At 36.3% G+C, this 26,288-nt stretch overlaps 1 protein-coding gene and 1 long non-coding RNA gene across 3 annotated transcripts in view; one reads left to right on the top strand and one right to left on the bottom strand.

Annotated features, from left to right (window-relative positions):
- Positions 1-26,288, bottom strand: part of LRRTM4 (leucine rich repeat transmembrane neuronal 4) — a 750,627-nt gene that overhangs the window by 388,425 nt on the left and 335,914 nt on the right. The gene's annotated exons all lie outside the window — the stretch shown is intronic.
- Positions 18,651-22,564, top strand: LOC106781726 (uncharacterized). The gene is made up of 4 exons (XR_001378432.3): positions 18,651-18,860; positions 19,871-19,997; positions 20,879-21,048; positions 22,166-22,564. It is a non-coding gene; the product is annotated as an uncharacterized lncRNA (long non-coding RNA).

The following is a 26,288-nucleotide window of genomic DNA, read 5'->3' as shown; positions in this document are numbered from 1 at the left end:
CTGACCCCCGAATGCTACTAGTATAGCTAGGCAATGCCAACAATAACGTTCAGACTATTAGAATTATATATAAAACATTTTTTCAAAAAAGTTCCATTTAAAAGTTTGCTCTTGGAATGATTCTGGGTCATCTTCCATTTCACTCTAGTCTTCTCTTATCCCAGCCATAAATACTAAGAAGACTTGGGGGATGTTGATTTCCACGTGAATGTTAAATTTGTACCTCCTTATGTAAAAGTGGAAATCATAATTTTCATCAGGAGAAATATTCTAATGTTTGCTTCCTTGTTAATAAAACTGAAAACGAGAAAGATACTATGTAGTTTTGTATCTTATTGGTCAATGTATTTGGGAAATAAAGTGGCATTGATTTGGGGGAGGTTTACTCCTCAGGCTCTTTATTTTTTCACATGGAGGAAATTGCTAGTGCCTGAGCCTCACATCAGATTGATTAAGGAAACTCCTTGTTGGTGGGTACTACATAGTCCACAGTATAGCCTGGGATGAAAACCGTGGACCTAAACTGACACTCGTGGGCTTTAACTCCCCACTGGCCATTCATTCTCTCCTGTGGGAAGAGGAATGGGGTATTGATTTAGTTATCTTTGGAGAAGGAATTGAGCATGTTTGACTCAGCCAGGCTGTCCTCAGATCCACATGTTCTGGTCTGCTCCCTGTCTTCCGGTAAGGAGGACATTCATGATACGGAAAATCTGTAGTTGTCCAGAGCTTTTGGGATGAATCACCAGCAAGCCCACACAACCACAGATCTAAAGTAATTTTCAAACCAACTGTATCAGTGATAAAGGTCATATTTTGACCATATGGGGAGTCTCCAAAATGTATCTCTTTGGTCTGATTATTTTTTAAGAAGAAAAGACTCTGGAAGAAACTCTGATCTTCTGCATAACCATCTAACAGAATTTAAGATAGAAGGCCTGTTCCAAGAAGCAGCTATACCATAAGATAACTATAGTATAATATAAAGTAGATGTGATAGACAGGGAGGAACCCAGTAATGGCCATTTAGTTAAAGCCCTCTCTGTCTCTCATTGTCTTTACAAGGCATGGTCATCATTTGAGTTTTTTTTTTTTTTTTTGAGGAAGATTAGCCCTGAGCTAACATCTGCTACCAATCCTCCTCTATCTGCTGAGGAAGACTGGCCCTGAGCTAACATCCATGCCCATCTTCCTCTACTTAATATGTGGGATGCCTGCCACAGCATGGCTTGCCAAGCGGTGCCATGTCCACACCCAGGATCTGAACCGGTGAACCCTGGGCTGCCCAATTGGAATGTGTGAACTTAACCACTGTGCCACCAGGCCAGCCCCAGCATGGTTATCATTTGTTTATCCAACATTTTCTTTTCCATCTCCATGTAAATTGTCTCCCTCCTCTTTGAAGTCCCAAACCACTACCCCCAATGTCTTCCTTTGTCTTTAGCTGAAGACGATACTTAAGGTAGTGGCTTCTGCCATTTTGGTGAATTACTCAGATTTCCTGGGTTTCTCTCCCATATACATATAATTAAACTTTGTTTGATTTTCTCTTATCATTCTGTCTCATTTCAATTTAATTCTTAGATCAGTCAGAAGGATCTGGAGGGTAGAGAAATAGTTCTTCCTCCCCTACAACCAACACATTCATGCATTTGTCACTCTGTTGGATCTGGAAATGGATGAGTAGAGGATCTGTTACTAAAATATCACCCACCCCACACAATTTGGAGAAGAGAACTTCCATTTTACTTTACCTTCACAGCTGAGTGCTTCACAGCTGAGGTCACTTCACAGGGAAGTGACCGAAGTCACACAGCAGTGTGGTATGTTTGCACGTTTGGGGTGATTATGGTGTAAGAGTTGGAGGTGGAGAAATCAAACTAAAATACAAACAAGAAAAAAACTGTAAATTACATGCCGAGACTGTTTCTCATTCAAGATTAAATAGGTGCCCACAAACCACACACATCTTTTAAAACTAACCTTCACTCTGAGAATTGGACAAGGCAGATAGTTGGAGGTATAATGCCATAGTTAGGGCCATGGAAACTGAAGTCAAACAGGCCTAGTTTGAATTCCTGTTCAGCCATTTACGAGTGGCGTGACTTTAGGCAAGTTACTGAACCTCTCCAAGCTTTAGTTGGCTAAAATGAGAGTTCACCTATGAGCTTTACATGAGGATTATGTGAGATAATCTTTGTAAAACCTTTAATTAAGTGTTTGGCATATAGTAATCAATAGATATTAGTTATTATTATCATTACTTGGTAAATGATGACCTGACACTTGAAGAAAATAGGTAATGTGTTTAATATCACAAGGCTACAAAGTGACAGAATGAAGCGAATATTTGTTGTTTTTAGTTTTCTTCAATATCAGACCCACAGAACTTCAGTCAAACTAGTTCCCAGGACCCTAAATTGAGATTCCATACCTTACTTTCTTTGCATATTCAATTCTGTGCTTGAGATAATCTACATCCAATCTTTCTGTTCTACAGTGCAATTTATCAGTTCTAATGTTATGAGATGTTATCTTCTCCATCATGCTCTCCAAGATCATCAGGAGGTGCTTGCTCTCTCTGTAACAAATATGGCCTGTGCTTCTCATGTGGTACTCATCAGAAATTTGCTTGGGTTGAAATGAATTGTGAATATCTCTCAGTTATCTTCCTGGATTTTATGTTTCTGGATAACAGAATTTGTTTCTTATTTCTTTGCTTAGTGTATTACCTTATACAAAATTTAAGCACTTAATAAGTGCTTGCCAAATGAAAAATAAATCAGTGAACATGCCAATATTCACTTAGAAAGCACAGTATTTCTCAAAAAATTTGAGATAATGAGATTGTATAAACAATGACAAAGTTAAATCCAATTAAAACGCCATAGATCTCATATGAGAAAAGTAATTTTCTAGGATGAAAATTAGTTGGCATGAAATAATTTCCCACCCAAATGGTGCTTCTATTATATTTGGGTATCAATTATATGATCCTTCCAACTGTTTTATAGAGAGATTTATATCAGGCAATTAATACTTGATATCCAGCTATGAGTTGAGAGAAGCTTGGTTTTCCATATTATTGCTAACTCCCACAGCAAAACCGCCAAGGTCTACTAATAAGTTTTGGAGTCATCAGAGGAGCTATTTAAAAAATGTATTACTGGGGCCGGCCCGGTGGCCAAGTGGTTAAGTTTACACACTCCAGTGGCTAAGTTTGGCAGCCCAGCATTTCGCCAATTCAGATCCTGGGCGTGGACATGGCACTGCTCATCAGGCCATGCTGTGGCGTCATCCCACATAGCACAACCAGAGGCACTCACAACTAGAATACACAACTCTGTACCTGGGGGCTTTGGGGAGAAGAAGAAGAAGAAGAAGAAGAAGGAGAAGAAAAGAAGAAGAAGAAAGGGAAGATTGGCAACAGATGCTAGCTCAGGTGCCAATCTTTAAAAGAATACAAAAATAAAAATAAAAAAGGTATTACATCATGATGAAAACATAAAATGGAATACTACTTAAACCTACTGGCAACAGGTTGATAGACTTGCATTTAAAAAGTTATTCCATTTTTTAATCCTTATATTGTTCGCTAAATAATATCACATCAGTACTGACACTTGTTTGATATAACTTTTAGTGTGTCTTTTTTTGGTCCAAACTTATGCTTAGATTCATGATACATAAATTTATACCTTTGCAAAGATGCCCTTAATCTCAGATTTTCCATAATATTTTCTTTTGTTTTTTATTTTCTAGACTAAGATCTAAATTCAATGCTTTCATTCTGCATGAAGGATGGCTGATTATCAACAGTTGTTTTCATACAGAACATCCTGGGCTCCTGAGCAGAGACAGGACTAGTGTAAGGTGAATGAGGAATTCATTTCAGATGCAAAATTTCAGGGATGACGAAATACACAGTGATCAAGATAATTACTATATTAACGTCACAGTGAAAAGAATCCAATCAGTAAACTCTGGCCAGTAAATTGGCTGCCTATTTTGTTAGCGAAGTTTTATTAGAAGTAGCAACACTAGGTTTTGTGTTCCACGTTGCTGGGATTTACGCAAAGAATCTTGCTGATACTGATTAAACCATGTCATAATAGAAATCAACACTTAGCACAATATGTTGATCTGCTCAAGTGGTATCTGAGGACCATAGAGTGAATCAAGGTTTTTGGGAAAGAGTGAAAAACAATAGTGATTATTACAGAGATTATAGACTTCGAACATCTTTCTCTTCATCCAACAAACAAAATGAGCCAATCACTGCACTCTCACGAGAACAAATTCTTTTAATTTCATTTATGCTACTTTAACTATGTTGATTATATGGCCTCTATAGACCTATAGTCAATGGGTGAGGCCAAGAAGAAGACAAGAGTTGTAAACCCTATTTTGATGAAAAACTAAAAATGGTTTTAGCAACATCCATATACTGAAAGCATACTGATAGCTTTGAATGGTGAGATTTTTTTACCTGAACTACAGAGACAAAGGTTATATAAGGAGGTAATGTATGTATTGTTTATTTCAGTAAATAATCTTTTATTGATGATGACTACATCAAGAGCTTTATTAGATAAAGCCACATAATTTGATTTAGGATTTATCATTCACATAAATTAAAAAAAATTGAGACCTGAAGTAAACTAATTACTGGTGGACAACTATTTGAATAGCTTTCTCACTCAAAAGTCCATGTTCTTTCTACCAAAACACATTGCTGAAAATAACCTTAGAAGTTATTTAACCCAATTGCCTTTTTCACTATGAATAAAATGATTCTTGCCCTGATTAAAAGCAGAATGAGGGTTAGACCCTAATCTTTTGACTTCCCTGGACAGGATTTTTCCATTATCCTTCATCGCAAAAGTGCAATTGTCTCACCCGGATCCGATTGACTGCAGACGTACCCATCCATGGCTGCTTAAATGCTTAGAGCTGTACCTTTTTCGACATCAGGAGCTACCATACTCAGAAACTCTAAGGGAGGGACGGAGGCCTGTAGCCCATGACTGACGGATGCAGGCCTATCAAGAACCCAGCCCCGCTTGCGTGAAGAACAGCTGTAGTGCCACTGATGCTCCAGAGTTCCTGTGGGATCCTGTTGTAACTGGACTTCAGCAGCACCGGGCATGGCTTCTTCCCTATCTTATCCTCTATCCCAGGGTTTTCTCTCAAGATGACTCCTTCAGCTACTCAGCTCTGCAAGAATTACCTTCTCAGAGCCTCCTATACAAAAGCCATTCTAAAATATCTGTGCTGTCCATCTCTTTTGATGATATTTCTTTATTTTTATTTTATTTTTTTAAATTCTCCATTCTTTAACAAGAAAATCTGTGAATCTTCTTAGCCTCATCTCTGAACTTGTATAAACAAAAACGAAAAATATGTCCTCCATAGAAGCATGTAAATTGAAAGATTTTGGAGAAAATCAAAAGAGAAATAAGTAAATTGGTTTAAAACTTTTTCTTTTGATTAAATAGTAATCCATACTTCTTACAAAAATATACGACTACATGAAATTATTTTTAAAAAAAGCAGTTGCAAACATTTTATATATTGTTCTGTTTTTTCTTGGTATTTTTTACAGTTTTTAATTAGATTTAAATTGTACTACATACCAAATTTTATTTTATTTTTTAATTTTTTTTTTAAAGATGGGCACCTGAGCTAACATCTGTTGCCAAAGTTCTTTTTTTTTTTGTCCTTCTCTTTCTTCCCCCCGAAGCCCCCCAGGACAGAGTTATATATTCTAGTTGTAGGTCCTTCTAGGTCTGCTATGTGGGACACCACCTCAGCGTGGCTTGATGAATGGTGCTAGGTCCGTGCCCAGGATCCAAACTGGCAAAACCCTGGGCTGGCAAAGTGGAGTGCATGAACTTAACCACTCAGCCACTGGGCCTGGCCCTGCATACCAAACTTTTAAATTCAGCTTTTATTTCTTAAAAAGTTGGCCTGAGGACTTTGAATAGATTGACTGTTTACTCCCTGAAACTCTTAAGCTATTTGTATCAGCCCTTTCTGCACTTCCTTTCTGTGACAGAGGACGGGCACCCTCTCCTATCAAAGGCCAGTGTCTGGCATGTGTTCTGAGCTCATCCCTTCTGACCTTCTTAGGGACTATACTGTGTCTTCAATCTCCAATCACTATTTCCATGTTACATGTGATCTCTGAGCACAATGATACAAAATAAAACCCTCCCTGGTCCGAAGGTTCTTCCAGTTACTTCCCTGTCTCTCTATTTATCCCATTTGACCCAGTCATTTGCTAATTCAAATACTTGCCTGTGCTCTTAGTGTCTTAGATACCATATGTTCCTCATTTTTTTCCCTATGTATTTGGTCAATTTTTTAAAAAAATTGCCCTGGTCCTTTCTCCTGTTTCCACCCTCTACAGGTATATTTCTAGCCCAACTTGCCTTTCTGGGCATTAGACTCCATATTATTGGCATCTCCCTTTAGATGCTTCACTCTCATTTCAAACATGATCTATCCATCTTGAAATCTCCTCTGCCTATCATCCATACTTCAGGGACACAAGCTGGACACTGTATTAAGTGCTAGAAATACAGACCATACGTGCACACATGATACATAATCACCATACAAAATTTTAATAAGTACATACGAGATAAATAGGGCCTCTGGCCTCACTGATATTATAGCTTAATATGGAAATATAATATTATATATAGTACCATTCAGTTGAATAAGTGCACAGTAGAGAAATGACAAGATACTATTGCAGTGTGTAGCAGGCGTAGCTAACCTAGTCTGGGATCAGGAACTGTGCATGGAATGCTTTCCAGAGAAAGTTCTATTTAATCTTATCTATGCTATTGGATTAAATTGACAAGCTTGGCTTAATAAAGATATATGAAATTTTGTACCTAGAAAATGGAAACTACATTATAGTATTACGATTTTTAAATATCATTGTTTAAGAGGCAACCAATAAAATCTCAGTAAGTTTCCAAATGTATACATAGGACATATTCTTTGAAAGCCATGCAGTAAAATGGAAATAGGTAATACAGCTTTAAATTCGTGATAAACTATCAAACTACTCGAAACTTTGTTTTTCAAAGAATGTTACTAGATAACTTCTCAATGAGGAAATAAAATTTTAAAAAGGCCAATAATAAAACAAGAACAATAAGAACACTGCATATGGAAGTTTACAAAATATCAGCAAAGCGCTATTCTGATAAATATTTATATGTAAATAAGTTTACTATATCAAGAAAAAAATTAAAGGTATGAATTTAAACTAAAGGTCATCTCACAAACATAAAACCAACCTATATAAGGTAAAAGGCAATATAAAGATAACTGAAATTGATTAAAAACCAGAAAAACAAAAATATGATTAAAAAAGAAACATACTTAGTAGACCACTGAAATATACATTTCCTTAACAAATTTCACTAGGATAAAAATCATTAAAATACTGATGATAAGTACTAAGGAGACTAAAATGATAAGAAACACTATATGCTAGAAATTTGAAAAATGTGTATAAAATGGAAAATTTTCTTGATAAAATGCAATTTGACTGAACTCAAGAAGAAGTATAATACTTGAATAAATAAATTACCATGTGGAACATCTGTTGAAACAGTTTTGAGAAAGGTTAATTCATTCCTTTACAATAGTAAAAATAACTTTTTCTACATCTCTACCACCTAGAACTACAACCATAATTTGGAGAATGTGAGGAGCAGGTCCACCTCTAACCTTTACAGGATGGGGCAATAGTGCAAATCAAGTCCTACCTACTAATTAATGTGTTTAAACATTTACAAGGTAAAAGTAAATATATCCAGCTGGTCAATAAGATATGATATACCTTCTACCCACAACAGATAAACTTTCCAAATATCTGTACATGAAACTAGAATTTTATACAACTGAAAATTGGTAAAATACCAAAGATAATTGAATTTAAGTGATATTGTACATGCTGGGTGTTGAAGGGCTGGGGTGTTTATAAGAAAAATAAAATAAAGGCATATATTTCTAAAAAATTGTATGTTTTTTATTCCATACATTTATGATCCTTACTTCCATTTCAGCAAAATAAATAGTTATTTAAATCAAGATTTTGACATAAATGTATTGAGCATGATGTTAAACTAGACGACCTTTCTGGAGTTATTCTAGTTCTTGGTTATTTTTAAAAATTTCCTCATAAATTGCTATTATATGACTCAAATTTTTTTGAGTAAAAAGTAATGTTTTCTAAAAAAATTTAAAAATAATTTTAATCTTTTCCAAAGTGAAATAGCCAAACTTAAATCTGTCTTTTTGTCAACCATGCCAAATAACTGTAGATAGCACAAGTTCAAAATTAATTTGATTTTCTTTCAAAGAACACAATTTGCTTCTAGTGTGTCTCATGTCTCATGAATATTAAATCAAATTGTTTTTACAGAATTTAGATGGCATTACCATTGTGTATCCAAGAGGAGTTTAAGGTCAAATTTTATGTGTGTTTCACAAGATATTTCACCTCTGGGCAGATTCAGAAAGCATCATGTATAATATTTGAATTATTCCAAAGAATATCATTGCTTAGTAAGACAAACCACAGACTGCACATGGAAAAAAGAAAGCTGATGATTTTCAGTCTAAATTGTAGCTTGTGCATTTCCCCCATGTTTTTGACAATATTTACATTATTCAAATAAATATAAAATTTTAATTTTTTGAAAATAAATTAAATATTGTTAAATATTTTTATAAAATATTTAAGAAGCTATCTAGTTGTAAGAATAAAAATTGCTCTCATGCCTTAATCATGCTACTTGTAGAACTATGTATATACAAATTTGAGAGAAATTTGTATTTTTAATATCACAGAATATTTTTCTGTCACCATGCAACTGTTGCACACTGTTAGGACACACTAACACGTATGTGAGGAACACATGATATGAAGAACACATGGAGAAGCAAAAAATTAGAAACTCTTCTCTTCTGGGAAGAGATTATGCCAGAATCTACAGGACTCACACTCTTGAAGACAAAGGATTTATTAAATTAATTCATTTTCTTTCGTCTAAGTGCTTCTATTGCTTAAAATTTCACTGTTCTGGAAAGGACAGTGGCAGAACTCACACACCTTCCAGGCATTTGGCTCTAGTCACCTTTTGTTTTGAGGATTAGGGTGAGAGATGCAGAGAAATGTTTCACTGGTGCTGAGTGATGGTTGTGTCATGGGGCCCTCTTGCCTAGGTCTTGGAGTGGTAATGAAGAGAGGAGCCAATCTAAGAGAAAATGCCCAGATCTTCAGGATAGCGTGGAAAGAAAGAGAGAGAATGGGGTCTTTCACAATGGCATTGAGTCCCTGATATAATCACCTTAAAACACAGCTATCTCCAGAATTCTTATATCAGAAAATAAAAGTCCATTGATTTAGGCTACTTTTAGTTGGCATATCAGTCAGGATTCAGAGAGCAAAGCAGAAACTGGTTCACACATTTCAGGTATGAAGAATTTAATGTAGGGCCAGCCCTGATGGCCTAGCAGTTAAGTTCAGCGCTCTCCACTTCGGCACCAGGGCTTGGTTCCTAGGCACCGACCGACAAGGCTCCGTTAGTAGCCATGCTGTGCTGGTGGCCCACATACTAAAAAATAGAGGAAGGTCGGCACAGATGTCAGGTCAGGGTGAATCTTCCTCAGCAAAAAAAAAAAAAAAAGAAAGAAAAATAGAATTTAATATAAGAAGGATGAAAACATTTGAATATGTTGGGGAAAGAAAGTCAAGGAAGCCACTACCAAACATCTCAACATGAAAAGCTAAAGTGTGAGGTTCTCAGCATTCCACACATGGGAACTGCCATAATTCTCAAGAATCTGTAGAAGGTTCTACCAAGTACCCAGATAACATCAACAAATCAGGATGTTCTCAAGAGCTTACTGGTAAATTACTGTAAACCTCCTGACTACCCATTCATCTGGCTACAATGCACCCAGAGAACCAAGGCCTGTCCTTCTCTTCAGCTTTCCAAACCTTGCACAGTGGCCTCTCATTAGAAGAATCTGAGCCTTAACCTATGGGGAAGGGGACCTGAGTAACATGTACCCGATGCTACTCTTTGGCATCCACAGAAGAGAGTGTAGATGGAGGGTGTTATGATACCAAGTTGACTACAGACAATTCAACACGTTTGGGCTTTCTTCCATTTACAGCAAAACAGACTCACTCATCAGAGCACAAGTGGCATTCAAATTAAGTAAAGGAAAAAATAAGACTGTTTTTTAAGGATATCCATTATAGCATAGTTAAAAAATCAAAATATTTAAAATTCACGGTATTTTCTTTACTTACAATAGGCTGGAGCTATCAAAATGTTTGACAATCCATGATGCAAAAGACCCCTTGATATATAATTAATTAAATTCAATAATATTCCAATTTGTTTTCATAAATTTGCTATGTATTTATCTGAATTTTTACAAATTATTTAAAATAAGCATGTACTATATTCTAAGAAGTTTATTGGGTAGGAGGAATTAATTTTTTATCCTACTTGTTTTTGCTACAATGACGTGCCTCCGAAAATAGATTAGGATTGACTTACAGCTTGAAAATACATAGTGAATTATTAATATTTATAAATATTTACTTTGGCACTATTCCATAGAAATATAAAAGAGGTTAATCCTGGAGAGATGAATTATAAAGAATTTAAAAACCTAGGCATTTATAGATTAAATAACCAAGACCATTATACATCTATTTAATAAGCTTTAACAACAACAAATAGGAAAACTGAACACCTACTATAAAGAACAATATCTAAAACTAAGATCATTCATTTATTCAAAATTTATCAAGAATCTGCTAGCTGCATTTCAATGCACTGTATGTAAGTAAAGTTGTAAATATAGACAATGTCACATTTTTTGTCTTTAACTTATGATGAAAATTACATATATAATATACATAATACATTGCTTATATTATACATATATACGTATAATGAAACTATGACATTCTAAATTCCAAATTTAATAAATTCCAGAATATAAGCATTAATAAAATACTACAATAACAAAAAATAAAGATAATTTCAATTCTAATTTTCTGATTTCTAGAGTTGGTAGGTGAGCATACAATTTTCTATCCAAACGGGATATGAAATCTCAAGAGAGAATAGTGGGTGCTGTTAATTATGGTGAGTCTTCAGATTCAAACAAGAATATATGGCCACTGTATGGATAGGAAATGAATTCATAGAAGGGGTGTTATCTTAAATGGAGCCTAAATATTGAATCTTGTAAGAAACTTCCCTATGTGTAGAAAAGTCATTAACCTTCCAGGACAGGCAGAAATCACAATTTCTCATTATGGCTCTTGAGCACTCATATTAAAACCCAAATATATCACTTTCATGGATGAAAATGTTTAACATTTATTAATATACTAGAAATAATGGTGTATTTGTTTAGCTTGCTATTTCCAAAATGTTAGTGGCAGTGAAAAGGAAATTATATTTTTAGGAAGAGGATAACATTGGCCAGAGCTAAGCAGAGACCTTAAATAGTGAAAGGGCAACATGAGAACTCCAGACACACACACAACATCAAAATAGGACAGGGGAGGAGATAAAAGACAAATTGCTATTTAACAACTTTAAGTTGAACCTAAGATTTATGAAAGTGAATTTAAAAGCAAGAAAATATATACGAATACTTAATATAAGAACAATAAAAATAGGAGAAATAAACCATTTTAAAAAGATGAAGGCTGAAATTTTAGAATAATTGGAGAAATGACTGTAGCACCACAGATTGCTTTATTCCAGTGTTGGGTGAATACCAGATTTATTCTTTTTCATTCTATAAGTTTCTTGGTCTCTAACCTTTGGCTTCATCAGTCCCAATTACTAAATCTATTGGTAAATTTAAGCATTTTTTTTCCTTCCTCGTATCAATAGGCAACCTTTTAAAATTAAGACCTCCTAAATTTGTACCTCTAGCACAATGTTGAATAGGAGTGGAAATAGTGGCCATCACTGCATTGTTTCTGATCTTAGTGGAAATCTCTCGATAGTTTTCCCATTAAGTAATGGCAATGAATTAAGACATTCTAAAATAAATGTGTTCCAAGGAAATTACTTTTGAGAATATTGAGGTCATGTAAGAAAATAGGAAAGTGAACCTGACACATTGTTTATTCTTTATAACCTACACAAAGTAAAATAGAATAGCAAAATTGTCATTAGTTTCCCATACATCTGTGTTATATGAAATGAGGAAGAGCAGCAGTTACTATTATTTCAGATTGCTGATTTTAGAGATTATTAGACTTAAAAAAAACCCTCTTACAACTTCTTATTCAAATACATTAATGTAACTTTAATATAATGCTATTATTTGAAATAATTGAGGTCAATCTATTATACCTCTAAGATACTGTCCCGTTAATCTTTATGCAATAAATCACACACTGAAAATGCAAATGAGTTGGGAAGCAGCACACTGGAACTGGGCCTCAGTGAGGTATAATTTATGATTTTTCAACTATATTTCTAAGAGACCTTGGGAAATTGACTCATTTTAGCTGAATTTCAGTTACTTCATCTGAACAGGGAGCATCTCTTATGCCGTGCTCATTCTTCCCATCTATTTATCTAATATATCATTATGATAGGAAATGATATTAGGTTAATTATTTTTCTTTCCTTTATTGAAAACTTGATGTCTTCCAAAGACATAGAGAAAGTTCTAGTTCTTTTTCTTTGCATGCATTATTATCAACCAGGGGAAATACTGTGTTAAATTCTATTTTCATTTAAGTTTTCTTATTTACTCTTAAGAGGAAAAGGAATACACAGACACACATAAACATGATTTTATGTTGATAGATACGAGTTTCAGTTAGGTTACGCTAGATCATGTTGCAGGACAGTAACACTCTTAAAAGCTCCACAGTTTCCACAACAAACTTTTATTTATTCCCCATGTAACTTCTGCATTGAGGGTTGCTTTGCTCATTTCACCTTCACTAGGACCAAGGGCAACTGAGACCTCATCTTGACAACCTCCTGTTCACTGCCTCAGCAGGAAGGGGCCCCTGGAGGGCCTTGTACAATCTGAAGCTCTGGCCCGGTAGTGACACATGCCATTCCCTATGCCACTCACTGGCCAGAATTTCTCCCCATCTCACCACACAGAGCCCAGAAGGTTCAGCTTTCCTAGTGTTGGGTTGTCGTCAGAAGGAGAAAACCCGAGTATCAGCAAAGCAGCTCAAAAGCTCACATTAGCCAATGCCATTGGCTCAGAAATCATAAATATTTGCCTCCATTAGTTTCAGATGCAACATGGTCAAGCTGGTTGAGTGATTCTAACTCTTTAGTTATTATTAAAAGATGATTAAAATTAAAAGAAGTTGTAATTCAAGCAAACTAAATTGAAAATCTATTATTTGGAAGCAAGCAGGGGTGAAAGTTCAGAGAGCATTAAAAAAACCTGGAAATATCTGATACAGAACTTGTAAACCAGATTTTTTTAAAAGACTCGAATAGCTATAAAAATCAGTGAATTTAGTTATTTGCTTTCAACCATTGGCATTTCCCAAGCTACTGGATGATCTTCATTCTTACACTACAGCACAAATGCACCTCCTCTGTAGAGTCTTCTCCACTAGCTCCCTTTGGTTACTCAGGCGAGCATAGACCCAGGTGGTCTCTCTCTAAGCATTCTGCCTACTATCTTCTTAGCGCTCATCACGTTTCCTCCAGACACTTTTTTTTCCTTCTTACTTGTGATAACCACTTGCTTCAGACTGTGAGTGCTACATAGTCAGGGACCCCATCTGCCCTGTTAGCCCTTGTATCTTGGGAGCCTACCACACAGTGACTGTCCTTTCCAACTTCTGAAATCCTCTGTGTCTTTGGTGTCTGTACCTCTGCTTTGACACTTTGGACCCTTTATCACAAACCTCCTGAGGTCCTTTTGATTGTACTTATTGGATGGTAAATCATTGAATATTATTAAATATTCCCTATAGGGACATTAAATAGTCTTCTGAAGATACTTAGCTAGAAATCAGAGACTTGAATCTTAAAAATATTAACAGCAAATACTTACCCAGCACTTGTATGTAGCAGATAATAGCGTTTTACATATTTTAGCTCACTGGCCCCAAACAACCATTCTTTGAGGCAGGTACTCTTATTATGCTCATTGTACATATGAGGGAATTAAAAACACCAAAGGTGAGCCACTGGCCCAAGATCAAATGGCTAAAAAGTGATAGAGACAAGATTTGACCTCAGTCTCGTTCCGAGGCCCATGGTCTCCTTTGTCAAGCTAGAATGCCTCCTTAATGGTAGATTCCACCTTCACTAAAGTTTCTAAGTTTGGAGTAGTTGTTTTCTCCATTTTGTTTTGTTTCTCCCTTCTGTAAAAAAGGAAAAAAATAAAAGATTGAGACTAAATGATCCCCAGATCCCACTTTGCTTTTCCTGAGTCTGTGAGTAAGGTTAGAGAAAAGGTTTAAATTGCAAACCTTTGCATAGAAGAATCTCCACAATTTCTGCTCAAATGTAACTGACAGAAGTGACAGAAATACCATTTGTAACATCCTATGTTGTCATGTTGTTATACTTTAAAGACAAGGAACAATTATAGTTGTTCAATAAGGGAGGTTTACTCATTATAATTAATTAACAGCAAACATAAATTAGTTTCAGGAATACCACACCCAAGATAAGCGGAAGCGTCACATGTCATAACCAAGAGAAAGTCAGGAATCAAAAGCATTTGAAGGGGACAGCCTGGTGGCTAAGTGGTTAAAGTTCGCGTGCTCTGCTTCAGCAACCTAGGGTTTCGCAGGTTCAGGTCCTGGGAGCGGATATGGCGCCGCTCATCAGGTCATGTTGAGGCAGCGTCCCACATAGCACAACGGAGGCACTCACTACTAGAATATACAACTACCTACTGGGGGGCTTTGGGAAGAAGAAGACGAAGAAGAAAAAAAGATTGGCAACAGATGTTAGTGCAGGTTCCAATCTTTAAAAAAAAAGCATTTGAAGCAACCCTTCGTAAATACAGCACAAATTTCTCTGAAAAGTTCAAAACTTCTTTTTTTCAGCACTTCAGTGTCTCCAAGAAGTGTTTAATTTCATAATCAAAGGCGCAGGGGATGCTAGATTAAGCAACGTTAAGCAAATTTCTTAGAACCTCCTCTATGATGATAGAATCATATACTTCTTAGAAGAAACAGCCTTTCCCAACTCACTCCCCTATGGAAGCCCTATTTCTCTGATGAAGCATCTCATGTAATTGATGGCCTCTGAAACATCCTTTAGGAAATACTGATTTTGACGTTAAGGGAACATGAAATAAAAAATACTGAGTTTCTTTTAAATGTCCCAGGAACTTTAAAGAAACAATAACATTTTAGCTCTCTTAATAATGTAACTTTCTGATCAAAAGTTTAATTTCATATATACCTATATATAGATATATATATGCTGACAAAAATTATTCAATCTATGTGTACATATACATCTCTCTATATATGTATATATGTAAATATATAATTGTTGTAATATGTGTATATATATATTTATTTATTTCAAATACAAACCCTCTGAATTCAGTTCTGGACAAAGCAATTAACTTTCTAAAATGTTTATGAGCAACGTGACTATCCGTACTAGGAAACTCTCTTTAAGGGATATATCCCTGTTGTCAGAAGACTATTTTATAGGGGTGGGGGTTGGTAAGAATCACTTTAGCTAAGGTAAAAATGTTCAGTAAGATATAATCTTCACTCATATTTTTTTTCCCCAAGCTACAACTCATTGCTACAAAGGTCAGCAGTTATCATCCTCAGCGGATTCTTAGAATGTACAATGAGGGGGTTTGAAATGATTTGTTCTGTCACCTGTTCCCAGAAAAACTGACATAATTTAATATGATGACTGCTCTCCTTTACCTCATTAAACTGGTAAAGGAGAGCTGGATAGAATTCTAAGTTATTTATGACTCACTACTTATAAAATATGAGTTTGGGATTTTAAAGCCTACTTGCCACAACTGCCTGCCTATTCCCACCCAGTAGCCGAAATCATCTGTAGGCTTATAACAGAAAACTTGGGGCAAAAAGCCCTCCTAAGTCAGCTGAGGCAAGTGTAAATAAGCACATCACAGTGTAAATACACTGTACCACCTTGGGCTTTTAGTAAAAATTATTTGAGGAAGGTTATCGTTTATACTTCCATGGCTTAGACTCAATGGGTTATAAAAGAAGAAAAGAGAAGAGGCAGTTCAAAGTCTGAACAACATACTTCAAAGTATGAACAAATAGTAAAGACAAAGAAAGAGAGAAGTTCAAATAATGCAGTGGTTGATAGCCTGGATTCTTAGAGGTTAACTACACAGGTAGTAAGAGGGGCACTCAAAGAGTATTTTAGAATTACAGAAACCAGAATGGGAGTCATCTGTCATAGGAGGGTTCAAGAAAAACAAATTGTTACATTTCCTTATTTTTGCCTAAAATTACTTTAAGCCCATGTGCTTACTTTGGTTTATATAATGCTGATCTCTGGACATTGAAAATTATATTTGTGTTTAGGATTGAATTTTTGAAAAATGAAATAATTATCACTTAAAAATAATAGTTTGGTGGACAAAAATTTTTCAAAACCTGTGACAAATGGTGAGGTTTAAAATCACAGATCGCTAGGTCTTTATTACAGATAAACGGAGTAGATTATAAATAGTTAACCATGAACCTAACCTCCTTCAATTTGTAAAGTACTTATCAAATTTCTAAATATGATTTTTCATTATGCTTCTTTTCAGAGTTACTACTAGGGAGGGATGTCATGGATGCTATTTCAGATCTGTCATATGTAATCTTCTAATCTGCCAACTTTTTGCAACTAAAAGATGAGCTCATGTACAAGCTGACAAGAGGTGGTGATGAGTCTAGGCTTTCTTGAAGGTTGTTAAAAGTTTAAGTCCCCCCATTGTGCAGATGCTCTCTGAATTGGCTTGGCAATTTTTATAATGACAGCTGCTGTCAGGTGAGAGGGTAAATTACTCAGTTCAACTGGGAATGTTGTCAGTAACAGTAAAAGGGTGCTAGAAATAGAAGTGGTCCCAGATAGTGGAAAGAGTGACTTGTGTAAACTTATCAAATCTCTCTGGGAATCCTCGATGTTTCATTTTCCCCTGGGTATGCTTTAAAATCATCACTTCTGCTGATGATTACATTTTCTTTACACGGAAAGTGAAGTGAAAAACTTAATCAAATTAGCTAAAATGGAAAAAAAACCCAGACATGTCAATCTGGAGATCTGGGCACTAACATCCCCATCTGACAACTCCTTATAAATGATATTTCTACCAATTATTATTAATAGCAGTAGTATAAATACAGGCATCCCTCAGAGAGAGTGTGGGTTCAGTTCCAGGACATTCCAACAAAGTGAATGTTGCAATAAGGTGAGTCACACAAAGTTTCTGGTTTCCCAATGCATATAGAAGTTATGTTTACACTATACTGTAGTCTATTAAGTATGAAATAGCATTGTGTCTGAAAAAGACAATGCACACATCTTAATTAAAAAATACCTTATTGCTAAAAAATGCTAACCATCATCTGACCCTTCAGTGAGTTGTAATCTTGCTGGTGGAGGGTCTTGCCTTGATGTTGATGGCTGCTGACTGATCGGGTAGTTGCTGAAGGTTGGGGTGGTTGTGGCAATTTCTTGAAATAAGCCAACAATGACTTCACGCATTGATTGACCCTTCCTTTCATGAATGATATCTCTGTAGCTTCAACGCTGTTTGATAGCATTACCCATAGTAGAATTTCTTTCAAAATTGGAGTCAGCCCCCTCAAAACCTGCTGCTGCTTTATCAACTAAGTTTGTAGCATTCTGAATGCTTTGTTGTCATTTGAACAATCTTCACCAGGTGTAGATTCCATCTCAAGAAACCGCTTTCTTTGCTCATCCGTAAGAAGCAGCTCCTGATCTGCTAAGTTTTACCCTGAGATCGCAGCACACCTTCAGGTTCCACTTCTAATTCTAGTTCTCTTGCTATTTCTACCACCTTTGCAGTTACTTCCTCCACTGAAGTCTTGAGTCCCTCAAAGTCACCTATGAAGGTTGGAATTAACTTCTTCCAAGCTCTTGTTAATGTTAATATTTTGACCTCTCCCCGTGAATCACAGATGCTCTTAACGGCATCTAGAATGGTAAATCCTTCCCAGGAGGTTTTCAATGGACTTTGTCCAGATCCATCAGAGGAATCACTATCAGTGGCAGCTATAGGCCTACAAAATGCATTTCTTAGAAGAGAGAGTCAAGCACAGAAGTTTCATTCAGAGGCATTGGCTAGTCTTCACAGGAGATGCTTACTTTGGTACAGCCAGTGCATGGTAACTCCCCTCTGTCTAGCAACTTTATACTCAAAATGTTCTATTATAAGGTTAAGTTGAAGAACATTCTGTTCCACTAAGATATCTTAAAGAAGTTTACAATTCAAGGTAGCAATAATCCTAAACCTAGCAACCTGAGGCAGAGGACACTTTCCCTCTTGCTAGGTCATAAAGTAAGTCACTATAGCAACTCTACATCTGAATTGAAGCTACATGGTAAGTGTCCAGTGCCATTATCTGAAATGACCTGAAAGTCACAAGGTCAGTGTCAGATATGGAAACCAGGGCATTAAAGCACACCTTTTGTCTACATTGACATGCGACCGATGTTACCAACCAAGGAGAGCATCTCCCTAGCAAACTGAGTTCAATGAAGATATCACCGAGAGCAGCAGAAAATAGAATCACGTGGTACTGACTAGCAGGATGAGCTGGGGTAAAATGCTGGGAGTTTCACTCCCTCATATATAAAATAAATATAATTTTAGTACCTACTGCCAGGGTTACTATGAAGAATACTTGAATAAAATACATACAGAGTTTATAAGTAATTTTTCACTGAATAAATGTTGATGATGATGATGATGATGACATTGATAATAGCAACCAGGTAGAGTACATTCGGAAGAAAACTGAATTTAACACTGCCAGAAATAGAATGAAGCATTTTCAGAATTGGATTCCAGCAATTATTCTAGTTGATGGATCAGGCTGGGTGGTTACATGGTTAACTCTGACTAACTCCTATTTACCTTTCTAGGCTCAGGTTTGATGCCACTTCCTCGGGAAACCTTCCTTGACAGGCTAAGCTGAACCAAGTACTTCAGCTTTGTGTGCCCTTGGCATTCTGTCATTCCCTTATCATAGCACTTTTTGTGATTCATTCTAAGGAGCCATCTCATTGTCTGGTCGGTCTCTCAGTAAACTGTAAACTCCATGCAAGTTGGGGCCATTCCAATTTATGCCTTACCCCAAGCACAGCACTAAGCAGATAAGAGGTGCTCAATAAATACTTGCTAAATAAGTGAAGAAATTAACCCATCAATTGTCATAACCTACCTACGCACTCACCCCCCGACTTGGGTAAGAAAGAAATAAGTATAACCATCGGATATAAAGCCAGTAGCATCCAGAACTAGTGTGATTATTTCCAATGTAAGTCTAATGTGAAATCATTATTAAACAGAAGTATAAGGCTGTTGGTATTATGTAACTCCAGAACTAATTCGAGAGATTTATGATTCCTCATGTTTAGAAATCAAAAGGGTGATTAGTTATTCATTGGAAGGCTATGAACATTTTCCAGTTTGGAATAAGGCAACATTTAAATACAGTACATTACAGTACTCAATTATTCATTCATGGGGTAACTATCTGAGTAGCTCTTATCCTAGATTCGGAGGATGCAATAGTGAACATGATAAATATGGTCCTTTGTTTTCATAGAGATTATATTCAAGAGAGGACAAGAGAAAACAAAGAAACAAGAAACCAAGAAATGAGATCATATCAGATATTGAAAGGTGCCAAGAAAGAAAATAACATCGGATAAGGAGATTCAGAAGACTGGGAGGTAACGAATGGGGCTATTTTAGACTAGATAGTCATGACTCTTTTCTTCAGAGATGAACAGCAAGAAGTTACTAGCACTGAAAAGATCTGGGAGACACCATTCCAGGCAAAAGAAACAACATAGGTTAAGGCTCTCAGAAGAGAGTGTTGTGATGTGAGCAAAGGACCAGGAAAGCAAAGGAGGCTAAACCATAAAGAGGAAGAGAGACTGTGGAGTGAGATGAGGTCAGGGAAGTAGCGGGGTCTAGATCCTTTACGTTTTGTGCACCATGGCCATTTGGATGTTATTCTGATTCCAATGGAAACCCATGGGGTTTTTTTCAGCATTATTTGCATTATAAAAAACCATCATGGCTATTATAAGGAAAATGTACCCATTCTGTTATGAAGGCTGAATGAACACATTATGTATAAACTTCAGACACCATTAATAATGATGTTTCTAGAGATTTTGTTTCTTTTTTCAATGCTACATAATGATTGCAGCATCCTTCTGCCTGAACATTACAGTCCAATTGTTCTCTATTCTCCAACATCCCCCAAATGATTTTGTTGACAGATCAATAAAAATGGCCTTAATTAAGGCAGCGTGGGTCACATTTCAAACGAAATACAGCTAATTTAAATTGGGACCAAAAATTACCAAACTATAGAAAAGTCTCTGACAATAACTCCAGTTGACGGAGCACCACCACTCGAATCATCCCACAGAGGCCGCAAGGTTATCCATGGACAACTTCCCGTGACACCCCTTCAGAGCCTGAAACATTCCATGCAAAACACAACTTGCCATTTTGCCCTTTGTTTGCAACCGATTGAAATTCAGATTGAAGAAACTTAAAAAATTGTGTTTTTTCTGATATCATTTTATTTTCTCACCAGAAAACTTTTGGGACACACTTCGATGTTACCTTCTGCTCTCCTTGTGGCAAGTTGTCAGGGTGAGGTTATAATTGATGCTGTCTCTCAAGCTGGCTGTGACTTATTGTCCACTGCAGAGTTGAGCTCACAGCATTTGGCCATTTGTTATAAATTCATACAAAGTTTCACAAGTAAGTCTCCTTAATATCTCATTATGCTATTACCTTTAAATGCCTATAATAATTCTGGGTAATGTGGAGATTTTTACAGGCCTCCAGGTTCTCCTTAATATTTCTGGCTCATCAATAAACAATGTATTATATGTACCATAAGCTATTTCAAAATAAATCATGTTCTATTTTTTGCTCTCTGGATGGAAATGTTTCTGTAGACTCTATTCCGTGCTAGGTACTGGTTAGTGAAAGTTCAATAAGGCATGGTGGCTTCTTTTAAGGGGTATAGCACATTGTGTGCAAGACAACAGTTTAACCAATAATTGCACATTATATCTGGGGAATAGGTGCTATAAGGGACTTTAATTCCCTCCTGTTCTTTCCCTCCCAAACTAAATGATTGGAAGCCTCCTCTCCTGAGTTGAAGCTTCAACAAGTCTTTGAAGGATAGACAGAATCAATTATGTGAAGGAATTACTTCCATACATGAGGAGGCTGGCATGAGCAAATGTGAAGATTGTAGGAGGAAGACAACTTCCACTCACTGAGTCAGAAGGGAAGAGAAAAGGTTATAGGTAGAGATATTGGTCAATTGTTGAAGAAGGAGTTGGGATGGCCACACTTATGTCAGAAAGTATGCGGTTAGGTTATCTAGGGAGAAGGAGTGGAGTTAGGGGGGTTTGGGGAGAAGGATGACTGCTCATAGGACCAGGGTGGGAAATGGGAGGCCAGAGGTTTACACTGAACAATGAAACCATGTGCAAGTTAACAGCTTGTCAGAAAATGCCAAGGTCAGTGGCCTGAAAGTTTTGATGGAAAATTAGTTACATTATATACTAAAATATATATATTCGGGAGAAATTAACACAGTTGGCTATTTGTACTACACAAACAAAATAGAATTACAAGAAAACTGGCATGTTTTAGAGATGTCAGTGATTCTGTGATTCAATGCTAACGACTTATCTAGAATACTCTATCTGCCTGATCACCACTCTGTCCTCACGTGGCTCCTCAATTCCACTTTCCTATAGGACATAAGACCTTGATGATTGTCTAATTATCAAGGTTATAAACTCCTTATAGGAGAGAAATCTTGCCTTACTTTTTGTTTTTCCTTTTTGTCTCCTCACAGGATATTTCCCAACCAAGTTGCACATTAAAACATACTCTTGCCTCATCTCCACACTTAAACATGAAGTCAGAATTTCCTGGAAGTGAGGACTGGGCATCAGTGTTTTGGGAAAGTTCTCCAGGTCATTTCAATGTGCAGCTGTATCAATCACAGTGTTAATACCTCGTTGGCACTCAGAGAAAACTGGAGTGTTTGAGAGGCTTTTGTACATAAGAAGAAAACTAGCCAATTCACTACCAAACTGCAAAAGCACCAACATCACAACTGTTACTCCTCTTGCAATGGCAGTGTCAATGTCCTTTAAATCACAGACGATGTTTTAGAGCCAGGTATTATCAACAATGGTACAATTTAAATAAAGCCCATTTGTTGGAACACTCAAAGATGTTGTCAATCTGACCATTTACCTGTGTCTGATTTATTTAGTGGAAAAAAAAAAAGCATCAAGTGTTCTAGTGAACTGTAATCTTCTTATGCCATTTCCTGAAAGGAATAAAAGGCAACAAAAAACAATTACACTGAAACAATGCTCTGACCTCAATAATCACACACTGAAAATACTTTTATCTGGGAAAAGCCATTAGAAGAAACCATGAACAAGGTGAAACAGCTTTTGTGTGTTTTAGATAATAGTAACTCAGCAGGACCACAAAAGTAAAGCCCTATTAAATCTACTTCACATTCTACAATTCTTGCTTCTTTACAGAGTAACTCTTTACTCCTGGTTTCAAAACTTTCTGTTCTCAACCCAGAATGCAATAATATAGCCATCTATACAGACTTTATGAGCATTTCATTTTTCACTAGGATACTCTATGAGTCCATTACAAATATACCAAGGTGTATTTTACCGATAGAAATAATAACTAATTTTGTTTCTGATAATTTCTAACATGCCAGGGATTGACTAGGCATTTGAAGGAGGCCAAGAGCAAAGTTGTCTTGGCTTGAGCCCACCACCCCTGGGCCTCATGCTGCCCTTTTTCCACCCCCATTAGTTACAGCCTCTTCGCTTCTTATCTCATAAGAACACAAAACTCATCGAGTCCTGTCTTTTCTGGAAAACCGTGGCTCTGAAAGCCTCTCTTTCTCTGTATTTCCTTCCTCCTCCCCTCACAAAGCTTTCCTTTAGCTAGCTAACATCGGGAAAGAATAGAATCCTTTAAAATAAATTAAAATTCTTCAAAAAAGTCACAAAATAATATTAAAAATAATTGAGGAAATGAAGAGGAAAATTTCATATAATTCACCAGCCTAATAAAGCACGAATCATCATATTTTTTTGTTTGTGTCTCTGTGTCATATTCATGAATAGTTTTATGTATCTTTTCAATTGAGTCCCCTTTCCCTGCAATCTTTCTCCCTCTCCCCATAACCTTTGGTTATACAGCTGGTTAATGGTGAAAATAAAACTCTAATAATTTCAGATTGACTCCTAATCTGCCATTTTCCCCCCTTGCATTTTCAGTTTCTAGTTATGTCTTTGAAGTTACAACAGAAATTGAGAGCTTGTTTAGAGGTTCTACCTGAGAGCTTTCAGCTAATCATTTCACTAAACTGAAGAATGACCTATTCTATCAGGCAATTTCATCCTAATTTCCCAAATCTGCAGCTGAAAGAGGGGCACATATGGAGCATGGAAAGAGGCCTATTGCACTGTCTCTGTTGTGCAGTAAGGTCAAGAAACTCTGCTGAGCAATGGAGTAACAGATTTCGTAGCCCACCCATTGCCTGGGAGGCACACTGGATGTGAAAGTGTAGTCACTCTACACCAATGACTCCATCAGAAAAACATCCCTCTGAACAGCTCCAATGCTCAAGGTACATCCAGGAACAGAGGGTCCAGGGAATAGCATAGAATAATTCAATATGGGCAACTAGATACAGATGTACTGAAAAGCTGAACACTGAGGAAGGTTGGGCAACCCAAAGACAAGTAAGTATACAAAGTATTCTCAGCTCTAGAGCTAGAAAGACAAAGAAAGAATATTGCTACTAGAAACTAAGTGCTAGGAGCACCGTGCAAGAGCTTGAAAGACGGAGAGGGTTCACCCAACAGCTACTAGAATCGTGAAAGAGAAAGCAGATACTGCCTTAATCAACCCAAAACAGAGGGAGACAATGAGATATAGGCATGCTTCTCCCATTCTCTTTCCCTCAATCTCCTGTCTGTGTCTACATTAGGTGAAAATATTGGGCGAGGACACAGACAAAGAAATAGGTTTGAAAGCAAATGGGCAAGTGATTGACCCAACCTCCAATCCACTCACAACTTGGTTCCAAAGATAAAGTATTTAAAGGAAATCAAATACTTATTATCTTTATTCAGTAATATCCAAATGTATATATTTCTTTCTGGTTCTAATAATTATTATCATCACGGTCATTCTAACTCTACCACTAGTCTTTTCAGCAAAGTGCAGTGGGCAAATGAATTCACTTTGATGAAACACGGCATCAATTTAATGCCAGTGGGGCCATCAGAAAGATTCCAGTCACATGGCTATGTCTCTTGACACTTTAAAACCTACCAAAGAAGACACTTATGTTAAATCTACCATAGGCGTTCTCTAGATAATTCAAATTTTCACCACCCTTTATCTTATATTAAATGTAATACAAATAAAATTTAATTATTACATTATTATATGCAGCAGTATTCTCCAATTTTTCCATGGAAATAAAATTTTAGTGTGTACTATCATGTTCATTAATTCTTCGTGAAAATTTTCTTCCCAACTTAGTAATAAGCTTTCTTTCTTTCTTTATTTTTTTGGTGAGGAAGATTGGCCCTGAGCTAACATCCATTGCCATTCTTCCTCTTTTTGCTTCAGAAAGATTGTCCCCGAGCCAACATCTGTGTCAATCTTCCTCTATTTTGTATGCAGGAAGCTGCCGCAGCATGGCTTGATGAGTGGTGATATGTGGGTTCATGGCTGGAATCCAAAACCATGAACCTTGGGCCAAGGAAGCAGAGTGCACACTTAACCATTATGCCACCCGGCCAGACTCAGTAATTAGCTTTTTGTGGATAGGAACAATCAGTAATATGTCTGTTAGTACCAATGGCACCTGATCCAGTACCATGCATATAGTAATGAATTTCAGGATTAATGAAATATATCCTTCTTTCCTTATTACACATACATGTCAAAATGCATAAGGTATATGGGGGCTGGCCCCGTGGCCAAATGGTTAAGTTTGCACGCTTCGCTTTGGTGATCCAGGGTTTTGCCGGTTTGAATCCTGGGTGCAGACATGGCACTGCTCATTAGGCCATGCTGAGGCGGTGTGCCACATAGCACAACCAGAGGCACTCACAACTAGAATATGCAACTATGTACTGGGGGGCTTTGGGGAGAAGAAGAAGGAGAAAAAAGAAGAAGAAGTTTGGCAAAAGATGTCAGCTCAGGTGCCAATCTTTAAAAAGAAAAATGCATACAATGTATGGCATATGACCTAAGTATACAGGAAAAAAGATGCCAGAAAGCATTATTGAAATGACCAAATGATATTATTAGGTTTAGAATGTTTACCAAAAAGTCATTATTCTAGGTTGATTACTTAATAAAATACTAATAGTTATTATAATGATAATAGTAACAATATTATACAGAAGAGTTTCTGTAAAAATGTAAATCCACTTTGGAATTTATGGAACTATTAATAAATACTAAGTTGTTTATATTATCTTTATGTAATCTTGATAATTAATTCATGTGATAAATATGCGTATTCCTATTTTATAGATAAGAAAAATAGTGGTATAGAAATTTAAGTAAATTTTCTTTTATCAAGTAACTGGTAAATTATAATATAGTTTGAGAATGCAAATTTGTTATTTTGTTTGAAAATATGTGCCCTTTACTTTATACCATGCTGTGTCTGATACAAAAACCCCAAGGTGGTTAGTATATATATTACATCAGATATAATTTACTTCTGGTACAATTGTTTATACAATCTTTTTCTTGGTTAAAAAAAAGGTGTTGTATTTATTTTGTGCACTCAGTCTTTGAGAATAAAGTGAAATGAAACATTTTAGAAATGAGCTGTTGTTTTCACGCAAGCAATCTTATTTCTTTGTACCCACTGATCACATAATGCACTATATTGTATTTCA

The sequence above is a fragment of the Equus caballus genome, chromosome 15 (assembly GCF_041296265.1).
Source record: "Equus caballus isolate H_3958 breed thoroughbred chromosome 15, TB-T2T, whole genome shotgun sequence".
Classification (NCBI taxonomy): Eukaryota; Metazoa; Chordata; class Mammalia; order Perissodactyla; family Equidae; genus Equus; species Equus caballus.
The sequence above is the reverse complement of the archived record's forward strand: the minus strand, read 5'-3'. Positions and strand labels throughout refer to the sequence as shown.